Source organism: Molossus molossus, unplaced genomic scaffold (assembly GCF_014108415.1).
Source record: "Molossus molossus isolate mMolMol1 unplaced genomic scaffold, mMolMol1.p scaffold_m16_p_6, whole genome shotgun sequence".
NCBI classification, from domain to species: domain Eukaryota; kingdom Metazoa; phylum Chordata; class Mammalia; order Chiroptera; family Molossidae; genus Molossus; species Molossus molossus.
In genome coordinates, this window is record NW_023425399.1 from 100,095,422 (window position 1) to 100,113,988 (window position 18,567).

Consider the following 18,567-nt stretch of genomic DNA (forward strand, 5'->3'; position numbering starts at 1 on the left):
AGAGAGTGTCAGGACATAATTTCCTCTTTGATAAAAAGAAATATAGTAGGAGACACTATCTCCTCCTCCTTTTGATGTGGTTCTGTGAGCATGTGGTTGTCATACCTTCCAACATCACACCTTACGTCACAAGTCACATCTTCTACTAAAATGTATTTCAACCACACTGGCCTACTGGCTGTTTTCTCAACTCAACTGGCAGGTTCTTTCTGTTCAGAACACACCCACACCCACCGGCAGAGCTTGCTTCCTCACCTCCTTTAAGAATTTGCATAAATGTCACCATCTCATGGAGTCTACCCTGACCACTTTGTTTAAGATTGTTAGTGCTGCCCAGCTGGTGTGGCTCGGTGGACTGGGTCTCATCCTGTGGAATGAGAGGTCCCCGTTTGGTTCCCTCCCGGTCAGGGCACATGCCCAGGTTGCGGGCTCCATCCCCAGTGGTTGGCCTGCAGGAGGCAACCGATCAATGTTTCTCTCTCACATCAATGTTTCTATCTCTCTCTTCCTTCTTCTCTCTCTAAAAAATCAATAAAAACATATTTTTTTTTAGAAAGAAACCACATTTTAAAAAAATTACTATTGCTTCAACTCCCAGGTCCTAACTTTCCTTATCCTGTTCTACTTTATTTTCCATACCACTCACCACCTTCTAACATACTAGGTCATTTACTTAATCATCATGCTTATTATTTATTATCTGTCTTCACCACTAATATGTAAGCTTCAAGAGGGCAGAGAACTTTGTCTGTTTATTCATTGCCATAACTCAAGTGCCTAGAACTGTGACTAGCATACAGTAAGTGTTCAATAAATACTGTTTAACTGGATTTAAAGAAAATGAAGTATTTATCTAATAAGAGATTTTATTACGAGTAGACATTACATTTTTATCAAATATATTTCCAGCATCCATGAAAGTAATATGACTATTTTCTCTGTTCATTACCAGACATGGAGAATGATATATTAAATTTTCTAATAGTGAAATATCCTTGCATTCTTGAAATAAAACTCACTTAACCATGGTATATTATTCTTTTCTTAATTGCCTGCTTTTGTTTGCCATTATATTTATTATATTTTGGGTTTTCTTGAATTGACACTAAACGTGAGATTGGTGGTTTTGTCATGACATCTTTGTTATCCTGTTGTGCTGGCTTCAAGAGATAGTTTAGAATTCCTCACCAACTTTTTTAAATGCTCTGGATTAGTCCAAGTAGTACTACTTTAATCTTTCATTGAAGTATAGTTACATATGCATTTTTATGAGTGTAATCTTGGGGTCCTCAAATTTTTTATGTTGTTAAGCTTAATATTTTATAAATGTAGTTATATTGTCTTTCATTTACACATTCAAAATTAAGTTAGAGTTAATTATTTTGGGAAATTATCAAGAACAAATCACCTCACACCATACATTCTTTTTAAACAAGTTTCAGTGAACTTGAAAGTTCAGATAACATTGCTGTGACTCCCCTCTCTCCCTTCCTTCTTTCCTTCCTTCCTTTGAACTAATCAAATTTTTGCTCCAGTTTTAGCTTTATTTTTTGTGTTGGTATATTGGGGGGAGGAGGGACCAACTCCTAAACTATGCATTTTCTTAGAGCTATAAATACCTTGTTTTGTAGATCATAAAACAGATACCCAGGAAGTTCAAGTACCCTGCTCACTCTCATTCTCACTGGAGAGTCAGACCTCATACTACACCACTGCTTCTCTGTTAGTTCTGCGTGCATGTGTGTGTGTGTGTGTGTGTGTGTGTGTGTGCGTGCGTGTGTGTGTGTGTGTTTCGTGTTCTGTTATTCCTTTCAAGCCTTCTCCCTTCCACAAATAATTGTTAAATACCAAATATGTGTCGGTCACTGTTGAAGGTGTTAGGAGATATGAAGACGAACAAGGCAGTCTTTGTAGTTGAGAAATTTACAGTTTAGTTAGAGACTCAGACAAGTAAACAGATAGTCGCAGCACGAAGATGGTGCCCATAGGATGTAAATGGGCAGAAAGCACAGTGGAGGGGGTGGGTCACTAAATGCGACTTGATGGTTGGAAGAAACTTGACAGAGTCTTGGACTTGGCCTGAGAAGAATTCTCTTCCTGTTTCCCATTCCTTGAGCTCAAATGTTCTATCAAGAACAATACCTATCTAAAAATATTCCCATTCCAGGGAAGGTGCTTTGGCCTAGAGAGCCCTGTGGTTAGAGTGCCTATGTTGTCTATATTACAATCTCCACAACTCTTTCTTTCTGTTAATAAATATTGGGCCTCAAACCAGTTTGGAGTTCTCTGCTCCATCCTAGATGGATTCTACTCTCAGATGCTCTAGACAGAACCATCCCTTTGGCAATGCTCAAAGACTTCAGCAGTTCTAGGAGGCAGGAATTTATTCTTGAGAGGGCAGAAGATAAAGGTGTTTACTTTTATGTTTAACACAAGAGTCCTCTGGCAGTGGTTCAATTGTGTTCACTTTAGTGCATTGAGGTTAACACTCTTGATTTATCTATCCCAAGAAATTTCTCAGTTTATTTATTATCGTTTTCCCTATACTAGTTCTTTTATTTAACACATTTGTGGCCTCCTGCTGGGTGCTTATCTCTGGATATAGCATTGTAGGAACACAAAAAATTAGAAGACACGCTCCCTGCATTGTCTTATTCCTGACTATCTAAAGGAATTTTTAGTCTGTGTAGTTGGGAAGACAAGACAAATGGAAACCAAAGATAAATAATGGCAAGTTATTGTATAATATGTCTCAAATGAATGGCATAAACAACTATTTCTATTGAGTGTAGGAGAGGGAGTGATTACTGTAGAATACAAAAGGTTTTATTTGCCCCAGATTTGTCCGCCTTCAAGCGTGTGATAGTTACTTCATGTACAAAATTGGCTAGGCTAGGAAACCCAATTGTTTTGTCAAATACCAGTCTAGATGTTGCTGTGAAGATATATTGTTTTAGATGTGATTAATATTAAAATTAGTAGACTTTGAATAAAGCAGACTACCCTCCATAATGTGGACGAGGCTTATCTAATCAGCTGAAGGCCTTAAGAGAAAAGACTGAGTTCCCTGAGCAGGAAGGAATCCTATCTTCAGAATGCCTTCTTTAGACTCAAGACTGAAACATTAACTCTTCCCTGGGTCTCTAGCCTGCTGGCTTGGTCTGCACACTTTGAATTTGCCAGTCCCCACAGCTGCATGAATCATTTCCTTAAAATGAATCCATCTCTCTCTATATATGCATGTCATTGAGTTTGTTTCTCTGGAAACCCAAAGATTCTCATCCTTTTTCAGCCTGGTCCCTAAGGTAAGAAGACCTAGTACATATAGATGTCTTCACTGATATGCAATGTCGTTCATTTCTTTATCCGTTCAAGAAAAATTTTATTAGCTACCTATTAGTATGGTGGATTAAGAGTGTAGGCTTTAAACCCAATCTACCTATGTTTATTTTCTAGTAGGACCCTCAGTTCTATCTGTAAAATGGATACAATAGTGGTTGTTTTGAAGAATAATTGAGTTAATAAAAATATGCTAAGTGTCTTAAACAGTTTCTAGCATGCATGTTAGCTATTTTTATTATGACTGTATAGTAGGGGTCCTGTACCTCGTTTTGTGAGACAATGTTAAGTATTATACACAGTTAGCTCTAAAGTAGCTCATGGCCTATTTGGGGAGTCAGAGAAATAAATGTACAGTCCCAAAAGAGTGTGATAGAGATATTTTAAAATTTTATTTTTCAATTGCAGTTTACATTCAATATTATTTTGTTAGTTGCAGGTGTACACATAGTGGTTAGATAATCATATACTTTACAAAGTGGTCCCAGCAGTATTTCTAGTACCCACCTGGCACCATATGTAGTTATTACAATATTACTTACTTACTGTGTTCCCTATATTGTACTTTGTTACGCTGTGACTGTTTTGTGACTGACCAATTTGTACTTCTTAATCCCTTTACCTTTTTTACCCAGTACCCCAACCCCCCTCCCCTGTCAACCATTAGTCTGGTCTCTGTGTCTATAGTTTGTTTCTATATTGTTTTGTCTTTTATTTTGCTCTCTAGAGTCCACATATAAGTGAAATCTTATGGTTTCTGTCTTTCTTTGACTTATCTCACTTAGCATAATACCCTCTAAGTCCATCCATGCTGTTGCAAATGGTAAGATTTGTGGTAGGGAGATTGATGGAGGTGCCCAGGGCCACGGGCTGTTCAGGAGAACACCAACTTGGTGCTCAGAACGCTGCGAGGCCTGGACGAGAAATTTGAGGTTCAAGCTGTAAAGGCAGAAAGAATAACCTGTGTGTGTGTTGGGGGGGGGGGGAGGGGGAGCAGAGAAATGGTGGTGTATTCAAGGGAAGTGTTTGTCTGAAGAAAAGCATGAGGGTGAATTGGCGGCAGGAGAGATAAGCCTGGGGCCAGATGATGGAGGGCTCTGTGGGCCAGAGTGAGATCATCTCATCTTTATCTTGCTGATACCTACGAGGAGGGGAAGACTGCTCGTACTCTGCACCCTGCTCAGAAGGGCTACTGTTCTGAATTCAGGGCCTTTCCCTGCAGCGTTCGTCTTCCCACATCCCAGAACTTCTGATTGCCCTTTAAAGCTTAGTTCGAGACTACCTCCTCTGGGGAGACTTCCTGCCACCTTAGGCTGAGAGGGAGCCCCTCCGGTGTGTCCTGTAAGTCAGTGCTTCTGTCTTTGAAAGCGTATCTTATTTGGTCTCTGTCTTTTTCTTTCCACACAGAGATAACATTTTTATCTCTATCTACCACAGGCCTTTCAGTCTTGGCCCACAGTAGGTCCTGAAAAAACGTCTGTTGACCAAATTAATAAGAGAATTTAGGGAGCCCATCAGAATCCCCTGGGTAGAAGTTTCAAAATACGTATACATTGCCAGATCCACACCTACACACACGGGTATCTCTCAGCCTGGACTGGGGTTCGTGGATCTGTCTTTTGAAAAAGCCCCATTTGATTTTGTGGCTCATCCCTGGGTAAGAACCACTGATGTAACTCAATCTATTCTTATGTCCACTCTGAAGTTCACTGAGGGTAAGTGACTTACCTAATATCACACAAAATTGAAGGAAGTACCCAAATATCTCTCCATTGTGTCTTTTCTTTTACATTCTAAAGAAAAACAAAGATGTGTTGGGAAAAAGAGATTTGATGTGAGGCATGAAACAAAATATCAGTATGAGATGAAAGTTCTCTGGTTCTTCAATAACAATAATTATCATGAATGATGATAAACCCTACTGTATTTGAAAGTATAGATATTACTAATGATGGTGCAGATGTTTGGAAGGGCTCAGCCCTGGTCAGCCCTGCTTCCTGTTTGTGTGAAAGGGAATGACTGAGAGGATGGCAAAGCTAAGCATCGGGGTGTGTGTGTGTGTGTGTGTGTGTGTGTGTGTGTGTGTAAAAGCTCAAAGCTCAAAGAACCAAAAGAGAATGTGTACATGTAAGAGAATGGGGTGGGGGACACGAGGATGTTTAACTAGAAGAGTGAAATAATGAACTTCATGCACACTGTTACCCCAATATGAATTTGTAAAATCTAAATATTCTTTTTAACAATAAACATTTCTTGAGTGCCACCAGGTATGCTAGGGATGGCTAATAATACTTCTATTCCCTAAACTTTTATCTCACCTCATCCAAACCAATGCTTCCTAACAAGAAATTTGATTTTACTCTCAATAGATAAAGAAAATAGTTTTTTATTCTCCATTTAGGTCAAAAGCAATTTTGGCGGCAGTCCAGAAACTCCCCGGGGCACCAAGAATAACTAGAAGCTTATCTTTGTGAATGTCTTTTTTGGGCCTGATTCTCATTCTCTAGCATGTTTTCTTCTCCAGTCCTTTGAATTTTCTTTCTTTTCTTTTTTTTTTCTTTTAATTTTGCAGTTTTCATTTATTTTTCATCACATGTCTCTTCTTTGATGTCTCCCCAGCTTCCTTACGTAGGTCTTCCATTCTCCATTGGGATGACAGTAACGTTTCAATAGCTCATATTAATGGAAGTGGGAGATTTACCGTCCTCACAGTAGCAGGAATGCAGTCTGGTGAAGTAGAGGGAGGCTTGGACATGGTTCTGGAGACCCTTTATCACTAACTAGCTGGATGACCTTGGGCAAAATAGCAACTTCTTGGAATCTTAGGGCCTTATCTCTAAGAAGAAGGATTCGACAAACATAATTTCTAGGCATTAACATTCGGTGACATTGTTTTTAAAACTTTTCTTTTTTTAAGGTAAAGAGTGAGATTTGCACTCATATTTGAAAATATGCTTCTTTGGTGATAATTAACACTGGGCTTAAAAGTCATTTTGTATTCTGCTACTTTGTGTTGACTTGAGCTTTATACACGAGGGCTGGGATCTGGGACCCTCGTGTTCCAGGCCGTCATCAATCAAATGTTGGAAACTTTCCAGATAGGAGCCCACTCTGAAGGGAATAAGGAGATAGAATAGAAACAGTCCTTGACTTGTGTTCTTTTTTTAAAAAAATTGTGGTAAAGTCACATAACATAAAATCTACCCTAGTAACACATTTTTAAGGTTACTGCAGTATTGTTACCTATGGTGCAGATCTCTAGAACTTTTTCATCTTGCACGGTTGATACATACTCAGTGCCCAGCAACGCCCCATTCCCCACATTGCCCAGCCCTGCAACTACCATTCTACTTTCTGACTCTATGAGTTTGACTACTTTAGAAGCTTCAGATAAGTGGAATCATGTAGCATTTGTCTTGTGATGGGCTTATTTCACTTAGCATAATGTCTTCAAGGTTTATCCATGTTGTAGCATGTGACAGAATTTCCTTCTTTTTAAAGACTGTATAATACTCCTTGGCTTATGTACTGAACTAGAATTTTTTCTGAGTATGATATACATAAAATTAAAACTCACATATTTCATTTCAACACTTTTTTGTACTCCTGCTGGTAGATCTTAATGCAAAAACTCTGGGGGCAGACTGGCCTAGTAGCCACTCACGTCCAAGGTTGGGTCTCTTTACCTTTTGATGTCTTACCAATATTGCATAATTCTCCTTGTATTATTTTTCATTAGTTAGCTTTATACAAAACAGAAGTTTCTGTCTGCAAACATGGCCTTTTTGCTGGAATGATCAGACTTTTGGGGGGCAATCTAGATTCTTGCCTTGACTCCAAGCAGCCTTAGGCAAAGTTCCTGCCACCATGGGCCTCAGTCTTCTCTTCTGTAAAATGGAGAGGTTAGATTGGTTCCGTGGTCCTCAGCAAGGGCAGTTTTGCCCTTCAGTGGATATTTGACAATGTCTGAAGACATTGTGGTTGTCACACCTGGCCCCTCACTACCTGTACTGGGTAAAGGCCAGGAATTCTACTAAACATCCCACAATGCACAGGACAGGCACCCCCAGCCCCATAGAATTATCCAGCCCCACATAATGATAGTGCTGAGGTAGTGGGATCCTGGACTAGCAAACGTCTGAGTTCTCTCCATCTATGAAATGCCACGACTCCTCCATCGCTTCAATGTTCCCTTCACTCTCTCATCGGCTCAGGCCTCAGATAAAAGTGTGAAGTAGGAGATTTTATCCGATTTCTTCTTTCTCCTTTCCTCTTCTGCCCTTCCTAAGCTTTCATCCCCATTCCTTCTCTTCACTGTTTCCTCATGCTCTGGGACAGGGCTGAGACATCTGAACAGCGTCTGAACTCTGGGTGGCATCAGGCTGGCTTCAGGGAAGAGGACATGTGATCAGCCTGGGCCTTAGCTGCCACACGGCTTCCTGCTCACGTTCTGAGTTCATGTGTGAGACCCCCCACCCTCTAGTTATGTAAGCTTGTGGAGGTGGGGCACTAGAGTTTAGTACTAAAATCAGACGATGTTTAGTGCTTAGTTTCAATTTTAGCTACTGTTAAGTTTTGTTCCTTAGGCTTTTCTACCCCGACAGTTGCCGTCTTGTCCAGGACCTTAACGTGTGAAACAGTAACAATAGGCCTACCTGCTTGTGCAGGTTAGTCCAGAGGACCAAAGAAATAACATGCCTTATATATACCTTGCTTTTGAGAGATAATCTTTAATAATTTATTTCTAGAATGTCTTTTATGCTAGAAATACATTAACTATTCAAACATAAATCCAGAACCTAGGTGTGATCTTTGATATTTCCTCCTTTCTCGTGTTCAGACCTAACTCATCTCCAAGGCCTGTCCATTTTGCCTCCTAAATATCCTCCAAATCCAATCCTTAAACCCACCCGGGTCAGTAACTTCAGTCCAAGTTCCCATCACCTCACCCTGGACCACAGTGATCACTGGTCCCCCAGTCTTGTTAACACTGAAACAAGAGCCAGCATTCCTTTTTATTTTTAAATCCTCACCTGAGGACATTTTTCCATCCATCTTGAGATAGAGCGGGAGGGAGAAAGGGAGGAAGAGAGAGAGAGAAACATCGACGTAAAAGGGACACATCGAGTGGCTGTCACCTGCATGACCAACCAGGGCCGGGGACAAACTGCAACTGAGGTAGGCACCCTTAGCGGAACCGAACCCAGGTCTCTCTGGACCGCAGGCCGACACTCCAACCGCTGAGCCAAACTGGCCAGGCCCCTCCCCCTCAACTTTTACCTCGTTTTTTTATTTTTATTTTTTATTTGTGCCCCTAGCGGGAACCGAACCCAGGACTCTCTGGTCTGCAGGCTGACACTCCAACCACTGAGCCAAACCGGCCAGGGCTTAACCCGTTTTTTTAAAAACTCCAGCAACAGTAGCCATTTCTCAATTCTTGAACTCTCCATGCTTCTTCAGGAGCTTTGCACAAGTTTTTCCTCAGTCTGGAATGTTCTCTCCACCCTTACTTCTACCCTTCTGTCTTAGCTCGGCTCTCCCAGAAGAAGACCCTGACCATCGGGACTTGAGTTTATATACAGTAGTCCCCCTAATCTGCGGTTTAAGTGACCTCTGGTCAACTGCAGCCTGAAAGGAGTTAGTGGAAAATTCCAGAGATAAACAGTTCAGAAGTTTTAAGCTGCACACCGTTCTGAGCAGTGGGATGAACTCTCAGCCGTCCAGCTTTGCCCCACCTGGGCCATGACCGTCCCTTTGTTGGGCGTCCCCATGCTACAGATGCCCTCTGCCCCCGGCTACTTAGTGGCTGCAGGGGATGTCGCTGTGGTGTCATAGCGCTGTGCTCAGGTCACCCTCGTTTTACCTCATCACGACCCCAGAGTGCGAGGGCAGTGATGCTGGCCCTCGAATCGCCGCTGGAAAGCCGTGAGGTGCCTCCTGTAAGCGCAGAGGGGAGCACAGTAGGTCCTGGCTGGAGGCTCTGCGTGGTTTCAGTACAACGCTGGTGGGGAAAACAGCTGCCTCCAGCTGGTGCCCCATCTGGGTGGCGTTTGCACGTCCTCGCGGGTCTGTGCAGGTGTCCCGAGCCTGCGGGTTTCCTCCCGCACCCGAGGCCCGCACGTGCGGGGAGTGGCTGGCTGCCGTCCAGGCTGGGTGTGCCTGTGCGTGTGGGCGTAGGCGTGGGTGGGCGTGGTCCTGTCGTGGGCGGGGCCTGGCCAGCGTGGTCCTGCCTTCGCCCTGCGCGGCCCGGAGAGGCTCCGGCCACCCGTGACCCTGAACTGGAACAAGCAGGTTGGGAAATCATTATCTGACTTGTTCCTGTTAATTTTTCTTAAATGTATGGATAACTCACATTTATGTCAATGTTTATTATTAGAAGTGTTTTGGGTCTTTATTTAGAAGTTTGGTGATGGTTTTGTGACCGGAAATAGGCCGTGCGAACTGAGCTCTTGTTTGTATCAATGAGCTTGTGGTCAAATGGGTTTCCTTACCTGTCAGTTTGCTTGGAGTTTTCGGGAACCTGTCGGTGAAAAAAAAAGAAAAAGAACTTGTCGGTGATGTTAAGTGAGGACTATGGTATGGGACAATACAATATTTTGACATAATACTCCTGAATTTTGAGAATTAACGATTTTTTTTTTATCCTCACCTGAGGACATTTTTGCATTTATCTTCAGAGAGAGCAGGAGGGAGAGAGGGGGGAAGAGAGAGAAACATCGATGTGAGAGAGGCACATCGAGTGGTTGCCACTCACACGACCCCAACCAGGGCTGGGGATAAACTGCAACTGAGGTACGTGCCCTTAGCGGGAACCGAACCCGGGACCCTGGTCTGCGGGCCAACTCTCTAACCGCTGAGCCAAACCGGCCAGGGCAATTTTCTAATTTTTATGAGCTGCTAGCTTGGTTATGTGATAGTCTGATACTTGGTTATGTGATAGTCTGATACTTCATATCAAAGGTATGTATTGATTTATATTGTAGCATGCATTTGTTTCCTGATGAATATTGGGTCAAGTCCTTAATGAAACAGATACTGTTTGTTGTTTTTCTCCTCATATTCCCCAACAGCTGGTAAAACATTACGGCGTTCCTAAAACCTTTTCCTGTGGCTGCAGTTTCTCTCATTGAATCTGAGTGTCGATAAGACGGGGACCTATCCATCCCGTGGCTTTTCTTTCTTTTTCTTTTTTTTTTTAATCCTTACCCGAGGACATTTTTTGATATTTTGTTCAGAGAAAGAGAGAAAGAGAGAGAGATCGACATGAAAGGGACACATCGAGTGGTTGCCACCCAACCAGGGCCGGAGACAACCTGCAACCGAGGTATGTGCCCTTAGGGGAACCGAACTCGGGTCTGTCCAGACCGCAGGCTGACGCTCTAACCGCTGAACCAAACCGGCTCCCGTGGCTTTTCTTACAGTCAAAGCAGTCCTCTCTCGGTGTAAACCCTGGCAGCCATCCGCTTCACTGGGCCAGGGTGGAGGCCTGACCTACTGTTTGTTTCGCTGCTTTCTTGGCTGGAGATCAAGCCCCGAATTTCTTCTGACTTGGCAGTGGTTTAGGCAGATGTGACCTTTCCAGCAGTTGTCAGGTTCCTTGGGTAAAGGACCAGCAGCTTCTGGTGGTTGCAGGGGATACAGTTCTCCACAACCTGGCTGGTGGTGGCGTGTTACCGTGAAAGCAAATCTTGGACAATATTCTGCCAGATACACCAGCATAAAACCAGTCATGCAATCTGCTCCTGGGAGCTGGGGGGGGGGGGGGGGGGGGCTCCTCTCAGAGACTTCATGACAGTGCTACTTCAAGATGACTTTGGAATCAAGATTGGCTGTTCTTGTCATCATAAGACATTGCATCCGCAGTGGATTAAGATGCTCACGCAAGGTCTGTGTTGGAGCCCCTAAAGTGTGGGGGCAGGATTTCTCTACGTTTTCTCCAAAGCTATTACTAGCTCCTGGGCTTCTCTGATCCTTATACTTCATTCACTTTAGCATGGAAGGGCCTGGATAATTTATTTTAAATTTTGGTAAAAGAAACATAGCATGATATTTTAACCACCTTAACTATTTTTAAATGCCACACTTCAGTGACATTAAGTAAATTCACATTGTTGTGCGACCATCACCACCATCCAGCTGCAGAACTTTTTCACCGTCTGAAACTGAAACTCTGCACTCATTTATTATTCTCCCCAATCCCCCAAAATCTGGCAGCCATCATTCTACTTTGTGTCTCTATGGATTTCCTACTGTAAGAACCTTATATAGGTGGAATCATACCATATTTGTCCTTTTTAGTCTGGTTTATTTCAGTTAGCATTAATGTCTTTAAGGAGCCTGGACAATTTTTTATAGCAACTATATTCCTTGAATACCACTTACTTCCCTAAAATAAATTATTTCTAATGTCCTTCATGCTATTTAACAAACCAGTGGAGTAGATTTAAGTAACAGTATTTAAGGGGCTTAGTAGCGATCTCTGAATTGTAGATTCTCACTTAACAGAGTTTTTCTTATGCTAACTAATCACCATTTGCACATTACATAGTTCAAACCAGTCTGTTTCAAGTAAATTATCGCACTGGTGCGCTAAGGGGTAGTTAAAATTCAAAGGCTTCTGACAGAGGTGAAGTGCTGAGTGTTAATAAGGAAGGGACGCTTCTCATCAAAGTAGCAGGATCACAGTTGGGTTCTGTGACTCAGTAGGGTTTTGGGATGTCTGGAATTTTGCATAAATCTCTCTCTCTGTTTCTGGGGTAAAAGTTTAAATTCTTAGGGTGGGTTGTGGATTCCCTAAAAATGTCACTAGACTTGTTAGAAGGGGAAGCACTCTTTTTTATAGTCTTGGAAGAAACAGATGGCCAAAAGCCTATATATCCAGGTGGGGAGGCACAATGCACTGAATGTTTATGTTCCCCCAAAATTCACACGTTGAAATCCTAATCCTCAATATGATGGTATTGGTCAAACAACAAGTGCTGGCGAGGGTGTGGAGAAAAGGGGACTCTAGTACACTACTGGTGGGAATGCAGATTGGTACAGCCACTATGGAAAACAATATGGTGTTACCTCAAAAAATTAAAAATTGAATCGCCATTTGACCCAGTGATCCTACTTCTAGGAATATACCCTAAGAAGCCTGAAACACTAATCAGAAAGAATATATGTACCCCCATGTTCATAGCAGCACTATTTATAATAGCTAAGATCTGGAAACAGCCCAAGTGTCCATCAGTAGATGAATAGATAAAAAAGCCGTGGTACATATACACAATGGAGTACTATGCAGCTATAAGAAAGAAAGATCATTTATCCTTTGAGATGACCTGGAGGGACTTGGAGAGTATTATCCTAAGCAAAACAAGCCAAGCAGAGAAAGACAAATATCACATGATCTCACTTATTTGTGGAATATAATAAACATAACAGTCTGAGAAACAAAAAATAGACCCAGAGACGTGGAAGTAGGGTACAGACTGACAACCCTCAGAAGAGGGAGTTGGGGGGGAGGGAAGAGATAAACCACAGAACTTATATGCGTATGCATAACCGATGGACACGAGCAACAAAGCTGGGGACGGGGACGGGGTCGGGGGTGGGGTGGGGTGGGGGAGGAGGGTGTCAATGGGGAAAAAAAGGAGAAACATCTGTAACAAAAATAAATTAATAAAAAAAATAAAATAAAAACAAAAACGAAAATATGATGGCATTCGGAGGTGGGGCCTTTGGGAGGTGATTAGGTCATGAGGGCTGAGCTCTCATGGATGGGATTAGTGTCCTTACTAAAGGGACTCTAGAAAGCTCTCCTGCCCCTGCTGCCCCGTGAGGACTCAGTGTCCATCTGTGAACCGAGATGGGCCCTCACTGGACGCCTGGTCTTCGACTTCCCAGCCTCTAGAACTTTGAGAAATAAAATTCTGTTGTGTATGAACTATGGTGTTCTGTGGTGGCAGCCCAAACCAAGTTCGGTGGCAGTATTTAGAAGCTGGGGTTTATTGCCTCTGAATTCTTGTGCCACCCAGAGCTGAGGCTCCTGGCTGATGGCAACTCCGGGGACCAGGCTGACCCTGGCAGCTGTTCCCCTCCTTGCTTCCAGTGTTTTGATCCATTTATGCTGATTACTTCCGCTAAACAAGTCTCTGATGCCATTTGTGTCTTTATCTCCATAAAGATACATTTGTTAATAGCTGTAATTATCACTTGGGGTAGTCCTTTAGCCTTAATTATGTTTTGGCCTTTAGTGTAATTCCTCTTATCAGAGGCAGCAAATTCATATCAGACCTGCAGTCTCAAAACCTTTCCCACCCTTGAGGGCAGCTGCATCTCACAACTCTAGGGGGTACTGTTCACTTTCATTCTATGTGAATGGCACCTCCTGCAGTTGGGTGGCACAGAGGCCTTGTTAGTTATCAAGGATTTCTTGTGAGGGTGAAGGCCACCAGAGTCTTCACTGACATCATTTTTCTCCTGGCTAACTTAACTCTTTCATTTATATGTTTAACATGGGCAGTTAAAGAGGAATCAAGAATAGGATACTTGCATCTGTGTTCGAAATGAGCAAAATGACTTTTGGTGTTTTGCAAAGTTCTTTACAGTGATTGGCTAATGAGGGAGTTCAGGGAGATAAATAACATCAGGAAGATTTCAAGGCTAATAATGCCCTAATTTTCTGTTGCAGCCTTTCTTTCCTAGACTTCTAAATGATGCGCCAATTTAGCAAGCTAATGTAAACCATTCCTTCCTACCTGGATGCTCTTCTCACCCTGCCTGTCTCACCTTTCTGCATTCTCGAAATTCCAACTCAAGTCCCAGCTTTTCCACGAAGTCTTCCCTGCCTCTTCTGCTCACGGCCCCAGTGCCCTCTTCTCAGTCCACTACCACTCGGAAGTGCAGCTTAGCACCAGCGTTTACCACGTGTTGCCGTGCACGGTTAGCTTTGTGTGTGTGTGACAGGATCATGTTTTGAGGTGCTATCTAGTATAATTGTATTGCTGGTAACTTTTGTAGCTCTTCCCATGGGGGCTGAGGCATCTACTGAATCCAGTGCAGAGTTAGAGAAACAGTTCCCAAGACTTCCCTCATGTCTGACACCAGTTTCAAGTTTAGGGGGTTCCCAAGACATTCTCAGGTTTGATAATTCAGTTGAAGGGCTCATAGAACACACTAAACGCCGTTCTCCTCCTGGTATGGGAGAAAGAAGATACAGACGAAGATCAGCCAGGGAAGTGACACCTGGAGCAGAGCCTGGGAAAGTTCCCAGTGTGGAGCTTTCTGCTGTCCTCTCCCAGGGTGATGGACAGTGTTACCCTGGGAGATGATGTATCTCCCAGCAAGGATGCGTGCTAATGCATGTGGAGTACTGCCAACCAGGGAAGCTCATCAGAGCCTTGGGGTCCAGAGTTTGCAGTGGGTTCCAAGGTTGACTGCCCATGTGGCTGATTCAGGCTTCGACTCCTTCAGAAGTTGAACTGATAGTATATGACTCAAAGCCCCACCGTAAATAACATTGATAGACTTTCTGATGTGGTCCAAAGGCCCCAGGTAAGCAAGGAAATTCTTTGTTTTGTTTTTGTTTTTGTTACTCCTCACCCGAGAATATATTTTCCATTGATTTTTGAAGAGAGTGGAAGGGAGGGAGGGAGGAAGGAGAGAGAGAGAGAAACATCAATATGAGAGAGACACATTGATTGGTTGCCTCCCACACGTGCCCTGACAGGAACTGGGGATCGAACCTACAACCCAGGTACGTGCCCTTGACCAGGCATCGAATCCACAACCCTTTGGTGCGTGGGCCAATGCTCTAACTGCTGAGCAAAACCTGCCAGGGCAACAAGAACACGCTTATCAGGCGGGTCATTCCAGGGACTTAGAGCTGACCTCCCCAGGGACCAATGGCAAAGGCCAGACCTCTTTGGGCAAAGTTAAAATTTTTACTATACAGGGGACTTTGCAGAATCTAGCTGAAGAGTAGAGACCAACATCTGTTCCTGACTTCCAAGATAAGTTCTCGAGGTGGACTTCAGAGATAACAACTGTGATCTAATTTTTGCAAGATTTTTATATGTAGAGCCAGCTTCTTTGAGAGAAGTAGGTTTGGTGGTTCTGTGGGGGCCAACCCTGAAGGACTAGAGTTTAGAGTTTACACGGGTGAACAACAGAAGAGAGAACTGGGGTGGCAGTGATATAAGGGTGGTTTTCCATACACAGGAAGGCAGTAAGCATCCCTCCGGGGCAGGGAGGAAGAGCCTTGGAAATCAAGAGCAGTGGAAAGGGAGGGGCTTTGGCTTGACCCACTTGTGGGGTTGAAACCAGCAGGTGGAAGTGGGGACAGAAACTCCTCAGATGTATTTAAGGATCTGAATGCAGAAGGGACACCTGCCCTTCCTACTGCTTGGAAATCTTGGAGGTGACCAGCTCACAGAGTGATTCACACCAGTAAACTACGATGCTAGAAAACACAGAATGTTTTCTGGGTGGTAAGCAAATCCCCACGTCAAGATGGCATGAGTGGAGCCCTGTGTGCGCCCGTTACTACGCGGCCTGATATGCGGACAAGTCTCACCACATCAACAGCAAGAATCACTGTTATTATTTCAAGCACAATAGGCAATTTATAGTTTTCTTATCTTCCTTGGTTAGTTGTCTAATCTCTGAATAAACACAGTTGTGGGCAATTTATAGCTGATCGCACCTGACTATGTTTTTCTTGCTTAGATACTGATGATAAAACTCCCTGGTCCTTGGCCTGGCATTTGGGCCTCCAGAGTCTGGCTTCAGCCCTCCTGCCCAATATGAGCTTCGGGTCCTCCTGCTTCCTAGATTCTGTGGCTCCTTACTGCACTCTCCTCCTCTGTGCTGCTACTCAGGCTGTTGTTTCCTCCTGGCCTGTCTCCATCTCCACTGAGCTTGAATTCTGCTTCCTCCAGGAAGCCTCCTCGGGTTTCCAGACCTGCTGTTGACCTCCCATGGCACACTGGCTTACCTCTGCTATAGGACCTACAAAATGCTGCCATTTGTCATTATTGTCTATGGTCTGAACATAGGTCGCCTCCTGTGTTTGACTGACAATTCCTTGAAGGCAAGGACCACACCTTTTCTTATTTAGTCTCCATGTTTCTTTCTTTCTTTCTTTTTTTAATCCTTACCCAAGGATATTTTTCCATTTATTTTCAGATGGAGCGGGAGGAAGGAAGGGAGGCAGAGAGAGAGAGAGAAACATCAATGTGAGAGAGACACATCGATTGGCTGCCACCTGCATGCCTCCAAATGGGGCCAGGGACGAACCACAACCCAGGTACGTGTCCTTGGCTGGAATCGAACCTGTGACTCTTTGGTCCATGAGCTGATGCTCTAACTGCTGAGTCCAGGGCATCTCCATGTTTCTAATGACACTCCCTCCCCCCCCCCCCCCCAGTCTCAGTCTCCCAGTATCTGGGAATATTGGAGCAGAAGGAGTGAAATGTCATGATTTGGGGGGCACTGGGGGAGTTGAGGCTGAACTCCAACATGGAGAGGAGGGGAGGGAGCCAGCAGATGGCTGGGATGGGGTTTGACATTTGAGTAGACTTGTTGTCAATGGGGTGGCCTCGAAGTCTTAGTGCTGGAGAGTAATGAGCAGGCCCCTTTCCATCAGCCCGGGGCCCATGCTTCTGTGCCTCTGAGTTAAACTTGGGCAGCAGGCTGGGGCTTTGGGCTGGGTGCGGATGGACCTCGTGAGAACGGAGAACTTCTCTTCTGACTCTCGCAAAGCCTCCAAAATAGAGAAAACCAGGTTTCTCTGGACCGCAGGCCGACGCTGTAACCGCTGAGCCAAACCGGCCAGGGCCAGGTTCCTTAGTATCATCCTCAGGTGTCTATGTGGTGGGATGTGAAGGGGTCTAGGAGTAAAAGTCAAGAATCACCACTCCAAAATGAAGGGATAAATACAACCTACAACTATTTTCAGAAATAGTCACTCTCACTAGCAGTCAAAGAACTAGGAACTAAGACAGCAATGGGGTCGGTTGGCCCTCCCTGTCTTTTATTTTTGTCCCGTGGTAGTGAACGTGAGGATGAGATACAGACCCTTCTTTCACTGCAGTTAAAACACAAGTCTAGCCCTGGCTGGTCTGGCTCAGCAGTTAGAGCATTGGCCCGAGGACTAAGGGTCTTGGGTTTGATTCCTGATCGAGGGCATGTACCTGGGTTGCAGGTTCGATCCCCAGCCACTTTTAGGGTTGTGTGGGAGGCAAGCAATCCATGTGTCTCTCTCACATTGATGTTCTTTTCTCTCTCCCACACTCCCTCCCCTCCACTTATCTAACAATAAATAAATAAATAAATAAATGAATAAATAAATAAATGGAAAAATATCCTTGGGTGAGGATTAACAACCCCCTCCCCCCCAAAAAAACCCAAAAACAAAAACTACAAGTCTAAAATTGATACCTTGGCCAATTTAAAAGCCATAAAATTTCATATCCTCTTTGCTCCAGAAATTCTTTTAAGAATTTATCTTTAGGTAATATTTATGACAATGCACAAAGACCTGGCAAACACATTCATAGCGATTCATTTAAAAAATAATAACAGTAAAAAAAAAAAAAAAAATCCTAAATGTAAGATACTGGGAATTGGATAAGTAAGCCATAAATAAACAAACACAAATATTCCTTCTCACCATCGAACACTCCGAAGTCTGGGACACGATGTTGAAGGTTTCGGGCGGCATTCCACAAAACTCGAGTCCTTGGCTCAGGTCTGTTTGTGTAGATGGGCTCTCCACACCTGGCACCTCTTCTGCACAGTCCCGGAGAAGGCAGGCTCAGATCCCTCTGCCTCTGGGACTGTCCCCTGCTTGCCGGACGGTTCAGACCTCGCTGAGGCCAGAGTGAGTGGACTAGGGCAGGCCCGGGTATGGAAGCTCTCAAGCCCGCATTGCAAGGGCTGGGTTTGTGCACAGACACTGGGCTGGCCGGCTGCCCGTGTGGGGTGATTCGAGACCAGCCACTCCCAGGAGGATACAGCTCAGGAGGGCGTCTCGTCTTTATCTTTGGTGGCCTCTTTTCCTGTATCTGCTGGATGGAGGAAATGGCAAGGGCGTCAGGCTGAATCGCTGGCCTGCCTGACATTAGCAGGACACTTCTCGATATGGAAAGATGCTCAGTGTATGTTGCCCAATGAAACAAGCAGTTCTCAAAACAGCAGCGTGCAGGAGGTATTATTTCATTCTTTTTCCCATAGAAGCAT

The 18,567-nt window shown here is 44.0% G+C and overlaps 1 long non-coding RNA gene across 1 annotated transcript; it reads right to left on the reverse strand.

Annotated features, from left to right (window-relative positions):
* Window positions 1-6,018: 6,018 nt before the first annotated feature.
* Window positions 6,019-18,267, reverse strand: LOC118619113. Its single transcript, XR_004957139.1, has 4 exons — window positions 17,999-18,267; window positions 9,831-9,859; window positions 7,041-7,226; window positions 6,019-6,450 (listed from the first exon to the last, which is right to left on the reverse strand). It is a non-coding gene; the product is annotated as an uncharacterized LOC118619113 (long non-coding RNA).
* Between the last annotated feature and the right edge of the window lie 300 nt (window positions 18,268-18,567).